Here is a 15019-nt window from a genome sequence, read left to right as displayed (position 1 = left end):
TGAAGCACAACAATACTGAAAATAACGCGTGGAAGCGAGTGGCAGGAGTTACCTGAGGGCACCCCGAGGGGCGTTGGCGGCGCCGGGGATACCCGCGGTGCCTGAAGTTGCGTCTCTCCGTGTGTGCGTGGGGTGCGCGGGACCCAGGTGGGGGAGGGCGCGGCGCGGCAGGTTCGCCCCCCAACCCCGGCCCTCCTCACCCCGCCGGGCTCCGCCGCTCGCCCCCCGGTGCCCCCCCCCCCCCCCCTCCCCGCCGCCCGCCCGCCCTTCCCTCCCCTCCCTCCCGCCCGGCGGCGGTGGCGGCGGCGGCGGCGGGCCCCGGGCGCGGCCGGCTCCCCTCAGCGCCGCTCCCGCCGCCGCCGCGCGCCCGCACCGGCCCCGCCAACCGCCCCCCGCCGGCGGAGCCGCGCCGAGCGGCGGCACCTCCTGACCGCCATTCCGCCCCAAAACTTTCCGTTTTCCCCTTCCCACTCTCCGGGACTTCCTTGTGCCGCCTGTGCGCGCGGAGGGGGAGGAGGAGGCGTGTGCGGCGGCGGCGGCGGCGAGGGGGGATTTACAGTCTCCTCGCAGGCTGGCCGGGACCCCGGGGGAAGAGGAGTTGCACCATGCGCGGCAAGTGAGGGAAAGTCTCCGCCAGCGCCGCCCGCAGAAGTTGAGGCTTTCCCCCGCCGCCCGCCGGAGCGGGAGCTGTGCCTTTAACGCCCGCTGAGCGAGGTGAGTTTCCGAGGCGGATTATTCATCCCGGGGACCCTTTTTTTTTCTTTTTTTTTTTTTTTCTTTTCCGCTCTCTTACGCGCGCCGAGGTGACAAACGCCCTTCGCCGGCGCAGCCCCCCGAGCCGAGCCCAGCCTGGGGCCGGGGCCCGGCGCCCCCTCTGCGGGCTGACCCGCCCGGGGCGGGGGGGAGTCGCTCAGGCGCTGCCTGCTATGACGAAGTTTTTTGAACCCGGGCGTTTTGGGGTCTGTTTGGGGATTTTTGCGGGAGCGCTGGGCCGAGGAGATGTGTGTGGGGCGGCCGTCTCGGTGGCGGGTGTGCTTTCGTCTGCCCCCGAATAGACCGACCCTGGGGTCGGGGCCGGGGGGGGGGGGGGTGGCAGTTTCTGGAGTGGCTGCCTACTTCTGAGAGTATTTAAGTGTATTTTTTTCTTTTTTTTAAAAAAAAAAAAAGGAGAAATGTTCGGGCGGGGGGGGAACGCGAGGTATTCACGCTCAAGTGTGGAGTTTGCAGAGCCCGGGTGGGGGAGGGGATCCCATTCATCGCCAGGGCTTGAATCAGCAGCGGGCGGAGGGGCCGATCGCTCCGGCACATCGAAGTTTACTTCCAAGTAGGTAAACAAGTTACCCCCCCCCGCCCCCCCGGTGATGTACGCCGCTGCCGACCCCGTTACCGGCGCTGCAGGCTGATGGAGGGGCGGCGGTGCTGGCGGGGGAGCCCCTGGGGGGACGGGGTGCTGGAGGCAGGGCGCTGCGGGGGAGCAGGGTTGCAGACCTGTTGCACACCAGTTTGTTGCAGGCCAGCGTGCCCTGCGTCGGTGCGGTTTCTGCGGGGGAACGGCCAGGCAGCGGGGCGCTGGGTGCAGCCACCCGCCGGGCGGGAAGCTGGTGGACACCTTTCCCTCAACTGCTGTCATCTCGCCGAGCCTGTTCCCCATTTTGTGGTGCTGGTTTAATCTCGGCGATTGGTCTGATCTTACGGTGCGGTGCGGTGCGCGGCTAAATATTGGTGTGGTGTGATGTAAAGCGGATGACCCTTGACCTATTTAATTACATGCGGTTGGGTTCTCGAGTAGACATCCTGCACGGCGCAAAAAGGGGGGGAAAACACAAAGCCACACCCTAAAAGTTAGGCTTGCTTATTAATTTCTCAAAGTCGGCGTTTAGATGGAATAAAGGCTTTCCTTTATGTTGTCTTAACATGTCTCTTGCCGTTCTCCACGAGCATTTGTATGGCGTTTTTCCTTTCTTGACGCACAAGTCTTAAAGTGTAGATGTGTCTGTGTTGGTGGGGGAGGGGAAGTGGTCTGTTTGGTGGAGCCCATTGGGTGTTTCACGAAAAAAGAAAATATTGCAGCTTAATGTTGCAGAAAACTGAAATACTCCATTGAAAAGAGCGCTCCTCAAGTGATGATTTGAATAAAATGGAGTGTAAAATTAAAATTTCAAGACTGGTATTTTAGGCTAATAGTATGAAAACAAATATATTGTGCCAGAGGGAAATCTGATTGTAGGTAATAAATACAAGGTCTTTCCTCGTGACAAATACAATGTCATATCTTTCTTCCTTAGCCCATTTATTAGCAATTCTTAAACTGAGACTGCTCGTGTGGCGTGTACAAGATTTAATATAATATACCTTGCTTACCATGTGGCTGCACTTGCTGGATTTAGGCCTCTTCCTGTCCTACGGTTAGTGTACTGTCAAATACAGAGACACTGGGCAGGTTTTGAAGCAAATATATTCATTCTGTGATAGCAGATGTTGTTGGCAAGAGAGCAGGATTGTCCTAGTGTGTTTCAGCATTGGTTTGGTGTTTTTTTTTTTTTTAAAACGATTACAGATAATAATTGCAACATCTCAACGACAGTGATAGTAAAAAAGGGAAGCTTTCCCACAGAAGGGTTGTAGAGGGGGTGGGAGGAAAAAGGAAAGCGAGAGGGGGAGGATGCTATCACATTAAAAATACATTAAACCTTTCTTGGGCTACACGCAGTAATGGTAAAACTGGTGGAGATTTGAGCGGAGCTGCTGTAGTTGTCTCAGTTTAACACCTTCAGCAAGCTAAGCAACAACCAAGGTGGTTTTTCCTCCCCCTAAGATGAAAAAGTGTGTTTCAGAAGCAAAGAGGATTAAAAATGACACATACACGTAAACACTGGCAACTACACAACTGGCCCAGTCTCATACGACAGAAAAACAAAACCCCTCTGCAGATAAGTTGTCATCTGAACACATCCTCTGCCCTTCCCCCACCTGATTAAGTAACTGCAATGTCCTCTGCCATGCTACTGTTGTGAATTATGCTACTTCTTGTTCTTTTCAGCGGGTGGCAAGTATCCTCCATGCTCAGCAATAAGAGTATGGAAAGAGCAAAAATAAATTAAATCCTTGACGTGAAAGGGGGACATGCATGCGCCTGGAATTGTCAGCCTTCTGCTTCGGTAGCTTGTCCAGTTTTGCTTCTCCCATTTATTTACAGATGGGCTTTTCCCATTTCCGTGACGACGGGGCCAGAAGTAGACACGTTGTCCACGTGATGTGTCTAATGTGCCGTGCCTCCTGGAGGAGCTTCCTGAGCGGAGACTCCTCCTCCGGCAGCAGCAGTCGTTAAAGGCCTACATCTATGAGCTTGGAAGGAGTAGAGGAGAATGTCCTTCAGCGTGGATGGGGTGTTGTTTCTCGGTAGTTGAGATAAGTCAGCAGTGCGATAAGCTTAGGATTTAGCGATATGCAGAAGTCGGTTTGTCGTAGAGGTGAGGCTGGAAAACCCATCCCAGGGCTTTAGCTTGGCGATCGCTGTAGCTAGCGCATGGGTGTGTGCTGTGGTGCCGTTAGCTTTTGCTATTTTCTGTTGGTTTCTGTTAAGAGTCCAGTGTTAGAATTCATGCTGTAGTCGGTATTGAACCAATGTTGTTTATATTTTAGTAGTGCCAAGGGGTCCCCATTGAAATCAGGGCCATTTTGGGGAATATCGTAGATGACAATTCTTTCCCTGAAAAGGTTGTAATGCGAGTAAGTGAGGGAGACAAAAAGCCAGGAGGGTAAATGGTGGAAAAAACCGACTCAGGGGAACAGCAGCTGATTGTAGTGCCTTATCTGCGGGACAACAGTGTGACCTCAGCTGGTAGGAGAGAGGAGAGTTGTTAACACCTGGCAGCGCCGCTGCTGATAAATTGGGCTGCTCTGCCCCAAGAGGGTGTGTGGGCATCCCCTTCACGACATGCGATCCATACCCTGCGTTCTCTTTGCTGTTACTCTGTTAATTCCTAGCATTATTTTAGATTATGAACACCAGCCTGCCTATAAAATGATCAAGGTTTTGTAACTCTTGAGGGCAGATTCCTTTTTTTCATAATCTTCATTATGAGCCAAGGTGGAAGTAATTTTGTAAACTCTTTTTCAGCTGCTAAATTAAACTCCATTCCCTCTTCCCTTCCCTCCGCTTGCCTATTTTTAGTTAGGAGGAAATAGCTGACCTCTTTACAGCAAGAACCCAGACCCCCTGGGTGCCATTTATAGGTTTCTACCAAATGGCCTACTTGGACAAGTTGGTTGAAACTAAACAAAAACATTGGAACTACGGCTCTACATAGGAATAGCAGCCTTCCTGTCAATACAAAATCTGTCATTTTAATGATACTGAAACAAACGTCCAAAGGTGAAAAATGGGCTTTAGGTTATTTTTCTTTTCTTTGCTAGGCAAGAGAATATTTTAAGGTTTTTTTTTTTTATGGCAGTCTGGCCATTAATATAATGGAATTTCATTTAAGAATGACTGATGGCATTTTGTTTTACAAACACAAGAAGCCCCCTGAAGTTAGGACTGTGTAAAAACTAGGTAGAATCAAAGAAGGATGTTCAGTCTCATAAGACAAGGTCATCGTTTCTTGCCAGTTTTCTTCTTGTGTAGAGATCTTATCCTAGACAGAGTTATATAAATAATAGTTACTAATATTTAGTAATTCCATAGGAATATAAAAATTGCTTCTACAAGCTTAACTGAAAACAAATTTAACTATGGAAACATGGCTGGTTTTGAAGGTTGAGGAGCACAGGCATCTTGCATCGCTTTTCTTGTGCATGTTTGTATTTAGTTTAAGTGATATTGATGCTTTAAAAATACTGGACTCTAGCAGCAGGTATTGGATTTCTTCATTTGTTGTTTGAGGAGAGAAGAGTATATGGGTGTATGTGCAGTCTGTATATTGGCTCTGTAATCCTCTGTCCAGGTCCCAGCCACCAGTCCTTTTCTTTACTCTGGGTTACTGGTATGACTGCAGTAGGAAAAGAGGCTTCCTGATGATTTGGCTTCCATTTTTTTCATTTTGTGGACTTCATGCAATAAAAAGGGCATCACAGTGTTTAACCACATTTCTTGACCTTCTCTGTTTGTAGTACGGACAGTCGATACATGTCTGCTTGTCCTATTTAAATTAGAGTGCATGTAGAGATTCATAATTTTATATGAAGTTATAACAGAATTTTATGTCAAGAACCCTATGGTACCCATTCATTATAGAATCATAATAGTACTGTAGTATGAAGAAGCAATTATTTTAATATTTTAGCTAAGTGCATTGCATAAGTACCATTTGGCTTGGGTGTTGAATCTTACTCATTTGCTATGAGAAGTTACACAGTACACTAAACACGTGGAGAAAACAGTGCCTCTTGATGCTTAGGTGATACGACTTGTAGCCTATTTATGAACAGACGAGTAGCACTAATAGTGTATAATAATTATATATATATATACACTCATCAAAATACTTTTGTCTAATTAAGTGCTGAGTTTTATTGACTCTCTTTGCCATTGGAGGGTGAAACAAGGCTTTTTAAAAAGCAGTGTTCTCCGTTAATATGTAATGGTTACTCTATACGTTGCTCCACTGCCATTCAAAATGTGATTGCATTTACTGACCTAAATTTCATTTGATCTCCTAATTCTTACTTACAATTTAACCTCTTACGACTATGTAATGGGTTTAGAATGCATTTTCTCACATAAAATAATAATTTTGTTAGGTGGAAATATGTGGTAACATCAAATGTGATTTTATTTTCTTTTTTTCCCCGACTGAAACACAACTTTCCCATACCTGCAATAAATTATTGATACAGCAAAGAAGCAACATTTTTCCCTTGGAAAATATCCTTTGTCATTATCTTCAAGAAAGCAAAGAGGATTTTCTTTTGGTGGATAGATTCCCTTTGTCATTCTGCAGAATAATACATTTGTTGTGCTCCTTTTTGAAGGCAGCAGACTGCACTGGATGTACAACTTTGGCTTTTGCTGTATTTTGCTGTGTAGGAATATCAGCTGTTCACTAATCCTCTATCATTGAATGGAGACTCTGTAGAATATTCTCTGTAGTTCAAGAGTGAAGCCAACTATTTACAATTTATATTTCTGAACAGAATAATCATGTTATAGTAGCACCTCTGAAAGGAAGCTGTTGCATTGTTATGATTAATATGTATACAGCTGTTGTTGTGTTTCATGCTTAGAAGTGTCCACTGATGAGTTTGTGCCTGTTTGAACACAACCCTGTAGCCTACAGCAAAATCATTGAAAAGATGTTCTTCCAAAAGAATTGACCTTCACAGTGTACAGTTAATACATATGTGAGATTTTTATAAAGTGAAGTAAAAATATGGATTTTTTTCAAATCCATGTATGTTGGTAACTTAGAATTAGGAATTGTTATAACCATATGATAGTTTCAGTGTCATTTAGCAGCTACAAGTTGCTTGTTGTCATCTATGCCAGTGGGTTTAGCCTGGTTGCTACTGGCAGAGGGCATGTGCGCGTCCAGAGACCCATTAGTATTAAGACTTTTGTTAGCACATGGTCTCAGTTGGGACTGTTGACCAGTAATCAGCTTCACAAATATTGTTTAAAATGAACTACACTAATTGCCGTAATAGTGTGCATGCGCACATACGTATATGTATGTAGATAGCCTTAAGGTATTCCAAAAAGCAGCTTTGGAGAAAAAAAGGAGTCACCTTGAGGTTGGAGAACAGTGCTGGGGTGCAGTGCGTAGGCTCTCAAACCCTCACCGGGATATGCTCAGGTTTCAAGCTCCAGTCAGCAGCGCCTGAGGTGGTGCAGAGCCAGTGAATTGAATGTAGGACTGGGCCAGGCTGGATGTCAGGTTTTGGTTGAAGTCAGAGGTGCAGCATCCTTTAATTATGTGCTTGCTGAAATGTGGCGAAGTCAGGCATGGATACTATGCTTGTACATCTGACTGAGCATGGTGAGACAAGGAGGCGACAACTGGGGTACTGTATGTGGCTGAGGGATGCATTCAAACCTTAAAATTAGAATTGCTTCATTTTTTCCTCCCCCCCTTTTTTTTTTTTAATTCTGTTTAGTTTTTGGTTGCTCTTAGAAGTAAAATTTAAATCCAGATCTCAACAGAGAGATCGAGGCGAAATTACCCTCTTCCGTAGCGTTCTCCACAGATAGGGTCGAGCTTTGCTGACGGGGTAGGACAGAGAATCCAAGCACAGACAGTGCCTGTTCATATTGCGGGGATTAGTTTCCAAGGATATCTATCTGGTGCTTTTTACAGTCATAAAACAAACTTAACTCTTCTTGTGCCCATTTACATGCACACATGAATTAGACCTCTAGGAATTAATTTGTTTACAGAATTGATTGAAACACACCAGATCTTTTCTGATTTTTTCAGAAGGTATTGGTAATGCTGCCAATTATATGCGTTCAACTCTCTCTCTTTGTAGCTTAACTTTGACTTCTGTTTTCTTTTAATTTTTTGATTAAGTTTTGTCCTTTTTTAATGTAAGACCTTCTGTAGTTTTATGTAGTTAATATAGTTTACTTTTTAATGTGTTGACTTTTAAACTAAAATAATGTGATCTGGAAGGCACAAATAAAAGGCAGGCCCGAGGATTATTCTAATGAGGAACATGTCTTGTTTCCTATCCTAGTTCTCAAAAATGAAAGTAAAGATCAGAATCAGGTACACTTTTAATAACATTGCATGGTGTTCACAAGACAGATTTTGTGTCATTCTGTGAAAGGTATTCAAGGTTTCTTTATTTCCATTTTGACTATTACTGTTTTTTTGGGTTGATGGTGTTATAACTCATTAACAATGCTCATTTGTGTTTGTAGGAATCTGTTTTTATACTAAAAAGCCCGAACACGCTCAGCTCTGATACTTCTGCTTGTATCAATAAGTATCTTATATAACTGGTTAATTTAAATGAGCCAGTTAGTTTAAAAGTAGTGCATGACAGTGTATCGTAAAAATTCATCCGGCTTCATTCTCACAGGATTTTATGTGCTTGGAAAAAAACATAAGGCAAGCTGAAAGGATAGCCCTAAATACAATATTAGAGTGGAAGGAAAGAACCTATTTATTACGTACAGCTCAAATTTACTAAAGCATTAACATAATGAGTACTCTCACTGCTGCTGAATGAAATCAACTTTTCTGGGAGACCACCATCATGCCTTTACTACCTAGTCTGGTAATGATGGGTAGAGGTAGGGTAAAAAAATGGAACGTACCTTAGGCCCTGATAGGCAGTTTACGAGAAGGAGGTAGAAGGGTGGGAGTAGGTTACCTCAAAAGCTAGGCTCCACTGGTTTTAACCTGCTGACCGTCCAGTAGCCAACGAAAATTTTTTAGGAATTTTCTGAACTGTAGTATTTTTTCTTGGCTAAGATGACATGCGTTCAAAACACTTATTCCTGTGCATTTCTTCAGTGTTATGGTGGTAGCATATAAGGTATGTGGGTGTTTTCTAATATGTTAGTGTTATTTTGTGGTTACAGCAGTGGCTTTTTGTGTGTGTCTGTTTTTTCTAATGTTTTGCGTGTTTGTATGCATATGTGCTCACTGCTGGATTACATTTTTTATTTTAAATTTTGCTTAGGGTAAACAATATATTCTTCACAGTATCTATTATATTACCCACTGCATGTATTTCGGGTTAAAAAACCACCTGAAATATGGAAGGGTTCTGTGTTCTCTAATGACAACATGTTAAATGCAATTATACATTGTCAATTTGATCATACTCAGTGAATAGTGGCTTTGTAGATTAGGTTTGTTGTGCATAGCAGGTGTTTATGTACATGGAGTCCAGTGTGAAAGAAATAAATTTAATTTCCTCTTACTAAAAAAGTGACCTGTATCCTGCACGTAGTTAAAAAGTGTTCGGATAATTACAGTGAATGCTTTTGTAGTTGTTTGCTCCCCGATTCATATTGCCATGAGATTATTTTGAAGTACAACATTTTTCCTTTTTTTTTTTTTTAATTAAATTTGAATATATGTCTATTAAAAGAAAAAATATGTCCCTCAGCATCTTTACAAGGAAATTGATATGGCACTCCTTTCCACAGCTGGATAAATCATTTACATTCCACTTATAGTGCCTACCATCCTACAGAACTACTATGAAGAATTTATTAATGACTGCATTTGAAGAATTTTAAAGATCAAAACACATTGTCAATTTATTTTGTTGCTAGTTTATTAAAAAGTGTGAATGTAAAATTCTACTTACTAAAGTACAATCCCATTTTCCATCAAATTATAAATTAGGATAGCAAAATATTAAAAGAAAATTCTGAAAAAAAAATTTATCTCCCTTTTGGTGGTCAGTTTAGAGTTAGAAGCAATGACTGCTTTAATTTGTTAAGCTTTGTTAATCTGTATGTTAGTTTCTTGGCTAACAGAGTTGGGTTTAGGGTATTAGATTGCCTCTGACCAAGCCTCTGTTGGGTTTTTCCAACCTTTTTGTAATTTCTTTTAAACATTTTTAAACCCCCTCCCCCCCCCAAAGAAAACTCTTGAAATTTCCAGTGAAGTTTAAGAGGTTTTGTTTTAATGGCTATTTTCTGTTTCATAGTTTTTCTTTTCTGTTAGCTCCACAATACACAGTAATGCCAGCAAGGACAGAGTTGATGATACATTTGTGTTCTGAACATTCAACAAATTCTGTTATAGCTATGGCCTGATACTGCAAAAATGTATTTGGCAGGTGCAGGAGACTTCTAGGATCAGGCCTTATATGATGGCAGCATGGATTCTTGACTGATTAAGTAAACATTTCCGAGCCTTTTTTAAAGTGACAGATGATGTGCGTGATTCTAGCTTTAGTCCTGACAGCCAGTGTTCTAGTAATGAAACAGAGATTGTGGTGTCCCTCTCCTTTCCCGTAGCCCACATAAGTAGTCTTCTTTGTATGGCATAACTTCTACGATCTATTTTGAATACCATTCTTATCTGAATCCTCACAGTGTTCTTTGAAGTTTCTGTAGCTGACGAACATGAAGTTGAGATTTAGAGCCCAGTTTCTTTAAAATGTGCAGGAGCTGTGTCGGCTATGTTGAAATTTACTTAGGCTTAGTATTTTGCAGTATAAAATGTAAGACTTAGCAATTTGAGGTCGCAAACACATACATTGAAAAGTGACCAGCTTAGATGGATGGTTGGAACCTATGACTTTTTTCAGTCAAGTGCCCTTAGTTTTTCAGGCCAGCCCACATCAAAAGGTCTAAGAAACTCTAGCAGCAACCACCCATAAAGCAACTGACAGGCAGTGGCAGGATGCTCTTGTCATTGCCTGTCTAGATCACGTTTAGTCTCAAAACTATTCTGCCATCTGTGACCTATCATACAAGAAGCCCAACACGTCGGGTCCGGCACCTGATGCTTGTCTTTTGCGTAAGGGTTATGAATGCCATACCGTCGGTCGAGACCACATGCCAGCCTTCCCACGCAGCAATAGGTATACCCCGCACGTTTTACGTTGGCCGGAGGCTGGAGCTATACTTTCTCTAATCCATTCTGCAATGAATCTCAGCAATCTGGCTCTCATTACTTTGTACAGACTGCAGCGCCAAGCCTACTTCAGCCAACTGGTTAATGCCAGCTAAGCAAAGCCTTCTGGAGGTACAAGTCCTGCAGCTGGCTTGGTTGACACCAGGGAGGCTCAGTTGGAAGGCAGAAGCCTGACAGTGCGTAGTGCCAGGCTTCATCCTTCACATTAGATGCTGGCCATAGAAATAAATATGAAGGTTTCACTGCTCCTAAATGGAAAAAAAACCCCTAGAATGGGTATGTCTGTGTACTGGTGATGTGGTGTATGTGTTTTGTTTTAATTTACTGTTTTTCTCTGGGGTGGTTGCTCTGTGTTTGTCAACAATGGATAAGGAAAATTACACAGAAGGAGCATTAAGTTTATTTTTCTAACCTTAAAAATAAATTTTTTGACTCAAACTTTTTTCATTTGATGATTCATTCTACAAATAGTTGTTTTACATAAATAGATATTTATGCTGTTAGCATTGTCTTAGTTGTTATTTTTGTCTTTGGAAATACGTATGGTTATTTCTCTGGTGTCTCAAGTGGAGTGAATGTCTTGCCAGCCTATTTAACGTGCTAACGTATGTGAGAAAGTATGCCCTGTGGCCTGAAACATCCTTTATGTATTTGCCAATTGCTTCAGTCTTTTAATTTCTGTTTGTATGCATTGCATTTGGTTAGGTTGAATTTATTATTGATTTCAACTGTTTGCAAATATTCTACTGACAGACTGTTTGCTTGTGTCTCCTTTGAGCCAGCATTTTACCCTCATTAGTCTATGGATGTGTTCTTTTGAATGTTAGCCAAATGCATTCATAAAACCAGTAAAATTAAAAGAAAGGAAAAGTACGAGAGCTGTGTGACCTATTATTTGTAAACAACATTATGAAACTGCCTTTCAGTGTTTGACTCTATACTATATATATTTGACTGTACTATATTTTTTTTTTCCCCCCAAGTTTTCCCTTTTTATTTTCTCAGGTTTTTTGAGCTTCCCATCATACACAGCCATTTGCTCAGATGTTTTCATTACTATTTCTTTTTTTTTTGTACATTCTTGTTTGGTTTGTTTTTGAAGACTAAAGCTACTAGGTAAAAAACAGCAGTAATATTTACCAGTTCTTTAATTGCGTAGTTTCAAACCGTGGCTTGCAAGCTGCTAGGGGACACACCGACTGTTTTTTTAGAGATCTGGGGTGGGGGGGAGGGGGAAGGAAGTCTATTGTCATTCTGTTCAAATTCACTGTACAAGGTATCTTTATAGGTCCACAAATTTAAAGAGATTGAAAACCACTGATTTAATTATATTGTAAACTTCTTAAGGATGTGATGATATCTATTTTTATGACTTACTGCTTTGTGGGTGTATATATCATTATGCAAGTAATAATGTTTGTTTTCACAGAAGGTAATTTATACCAACATTAAATTTTGGCATCAGTTTCGTTATATTGTGTAGATTTTCATGAAAATATCCCTTCTCTTTTGTAGGGCTGTGATCAGTATTCTCTGATAGAACACAGATCTGGCTGATGTTTAGTTGCACAAAGAATAATCTAGAGAGGAGCATTTGGATTTCCTTAGTTTGTGTTTATCAGGTCTGTCACACAGCAAGCCTGCTCACCTGATTTTTCTCTTCTTTTCTTTTCTTTTTTCTTTTTTTTGGGTCTTATGCAGTACTGGTTTTGTTTTAGACTCTAGCCACTTACATGGTACCATCGCATTTCAGTAAATCCAAATTCTTGCATCTTAAAATGTCAGGAATTTTGTTATTTGATGTTATTACATTTCTGTTCTCTCCTCTGCTTGAGAGGAGCACTCCTTGCTAATGTTAGGAGGGGTTAGGTAGAGAAGGTGTGTATGGTGAGAGTGGGGGTGGGAAGTAAAACAGGCTCTGGCTGTTTACACATTCCAGGCAACTGTAGATCTGCTCTCTTTGAGGCCTGAAATATTTTCCTTTTCACTATCAGTCTTGCAGATCTGGGGTATTTGGGCACGCTGCCAATAAAAATAAATAATAATGTGTTAATCTCTTAGATTGAAATGTAATAAACCCTATTTTACCTTTTTCTGTGTGTGCATAAGAATAAAGATTAACAGCGCTTTCTAATTAGAATGACATTTCTCATATTTTTCGTACTGAAAATTATGACTATTGCTATACTTTCTTCAAGAATTGCCTATAAAAGGACAAAGTAAATTTGACTCCTTCCTTCTTGCTAGTTTATTCTAAAGGGAAAGTTGCATAATCAAAATATTTTTGCTAACTAGATTTTCTATTTTCAGCATGATAACCTTTGGCTCAAGGAGCTGACGACGAGTCCCTCTTTCTGATTTCTATGTAATGCGTGTATGTACATGCATTTTTTTCATTTGTTTTGAGGTGGGTTTAGTCTGCTTTGTAGTCTTTCATTTGATTATTCTGGTTTCCAGCACTTACGTTACAGCATTCTGATGAAATCGGATACACAAAGCCATCCACCTGCATGTCTATTTTTTTTTTTTTTTTTTGAACATTGAAAATTATTTCCTGCAGCCTGCACTAAAATACAGACTGAGCAGGCAGGCGGATGAATAATGTTTTCTTCCAGGTTCTGCATAATGTAATGAACAGACCTTCTGTTTATTATTATTTATTATCAGTGTTTGTATACATGTGATTTCCTTCCCTGAATCTTGCTTTCTTGGGTTTCTTAAAGCTATATGCTATGTGTGCCATAATTGTTTTTTCCCCAAGTGGTGCAGTAATGCCACTTTGTTACTCCAGCAACTTGCTTTGTCACTGGAACTTGACATGGCTCAACTTCTTATTGTTTCTGCTTTCTAAAGAAAATTTGTTGCCCTCCAGAAATATTGCCGTATAATTATGACACAAAAACCAAGACAGTCCCACTGACATAACAGCTGTTACCTTCAGTCTTAAGGCCATCCTAGCACACGCAGTGCAAAAGGTAATTCAGACTATACAGTTTTTTTCCAAAGGCAGTTAATTGCTTAAAATTTTCTTGCATAGCTGTGACTGTCATCTAATCAGTGTTTAGAGGCATTAAACTCTTGGAAAAGTTGTAGGCTAACAACTTGGATTAACAACCAGCAACTTGGATAAACACGTGGTGGTATCTCTCTTGACTACATTTTTAGGAGCAAAGTACTGCTCTCGTCATGTAGCAACCTGGATCTAAAGCCAGAGGTCGTTTGGGGTTGCTGTCAGCTGAGATCAGACTGTTGAGTTTAACCTAAGTGGAAGTAAACACTAAGGTTACCTGCACCTCATCATTTCTGTGCTTTTATGACAGACACTCAAGACTGTTTGTATATGGGCTATGGCTCATGCTGATTATGTTGTTAATAATTTGTGTCTCCAGCATGTGTACTAGCTGGGTGCTTTAAGAGGCCAACATTTTTGAATATAGATATCTAAATAAGGGGCTTGGTTTTCAGAAGCTTTGGCTAGGTACAGCTCCAGTTGAAATCAGAGGAATCAGTGGCTGCTTAGTGCCTGGATAAGTAATTAGTCTTAATTCAGGGGTGCATCATAACATTCTGACAACAGAAGATCACCTCCCTCTTTTTCCCCCCTAAGTTAAATAAAGTAGTATTTTAAAAAGTATTTTGAAGAAAAAGATCCTACAAAGTGACTACTGCCGGTTTGTATATAGATGGATTTTTTTCCATCTTCATATGTTTCTTGAAAGGGCAAAATTTGGTCCTGATCCTCAGAAGCAGCTCCTCACATTTAAAATATGGGTGACTCTGTCAAGGTGGTGTATGGTTTGTATTGAACTTAGGGGGTCTTTACCGTAAATTGGTAATGTTTGTTTCCCATATGTGTTTAGATTTAATGTAACATCTGATGTAGTGGGAAGATGTACTATCATTGTAGTGGTGGTTTGATTTAGTATTTATTACAAATATTTCCTACCTTAAAAACCATGAAAACATGTTTTGTGGTTGAAATAGTAGGAACTGGGAACATTGTTATTTTTTAAACAAACAAAACCCCTAAAGAAACAAGAATAAGAGGTATAGTGACCTAATGCAAAAACAACCCAAATGCTTCTCAAAATTAAACAGATTTATGTATTAATTATGTGTATAATATCTAGAAATGAGTAGCATCAAATGATGTACTTTACTATATAAGAATTATATGCAAATTGCACAGGCTTGGGGGTTGGTTTTCTTTTTTTTTTTTTTTTTCCTTAGTAGCTTAGAAATACTGGCAAGCTGGTTGAGGAGAGTTTAGTGGAAGATATTTATTAAAAGAAATTTGGCGTGAAGAACAAAATGTGATGAACTGTTCCTGTCCACAGAGGAGTTTAGGACCTGTAAAATAGTAGCTTAGACTTCCTTCTCATTTCTTTCTCTTTTTGTTTAGGTTGAGAATGTGGGCCTGTATGAAGCATACGCTAGGCTGTTTAAATATTGACAATTAATTTCAAGCCACAGAA

General features: G+C 41.3%; 1 protein-coding gene across 4 annotated transcripts in view; it reads left to right on the top strand.

The window, feature by feature from the left end:
* Positions 1–300: 300 nt before the first annotated feature.
* The window catches only part of TBL1X (transducin beta like 1 X-linked), a 204740-nt gene continuing 190021 nt past the window's right edge, over positions 301–15019 (top strand). For 3 of the 4 annotated variants that reach the window (XM_075522606.1, XM_075522581.1, XM_075522590.1), the window contains exon 1: positions 301–714. The gene's annotated coding sequence lies outside the window, so the exon portion shown is untranslated. Of the gene's footprint in view, positions 715–1305; positions 1325–15019 lie in introns of those variants that run through there. The other variant, XM_075522599.1, reaches the window with a different exon arrangement.

Source organism: Mycteria americana, chromosome 1 (genome assembly GCF_035582795.1).
Source record: "Mycteria americana isolate JAX WOST 10 ecotype Jacksonville Zoo and Gardens chromosome 1, USCA_MyAme_1.0, whole genome shotgun sequence".
NCBI classification, from domain to species: Eukaryota; Metazoa; Chordata; class Aves; order Ciconiiformes; family Ciconiidae; genus Mycteria; species Mycteria americana.
The sequence above is the reverse complement of the archived record's forward strand: the minus strand, read 5'-3'. Positions and strand labels throughout refer to the sequence as shown.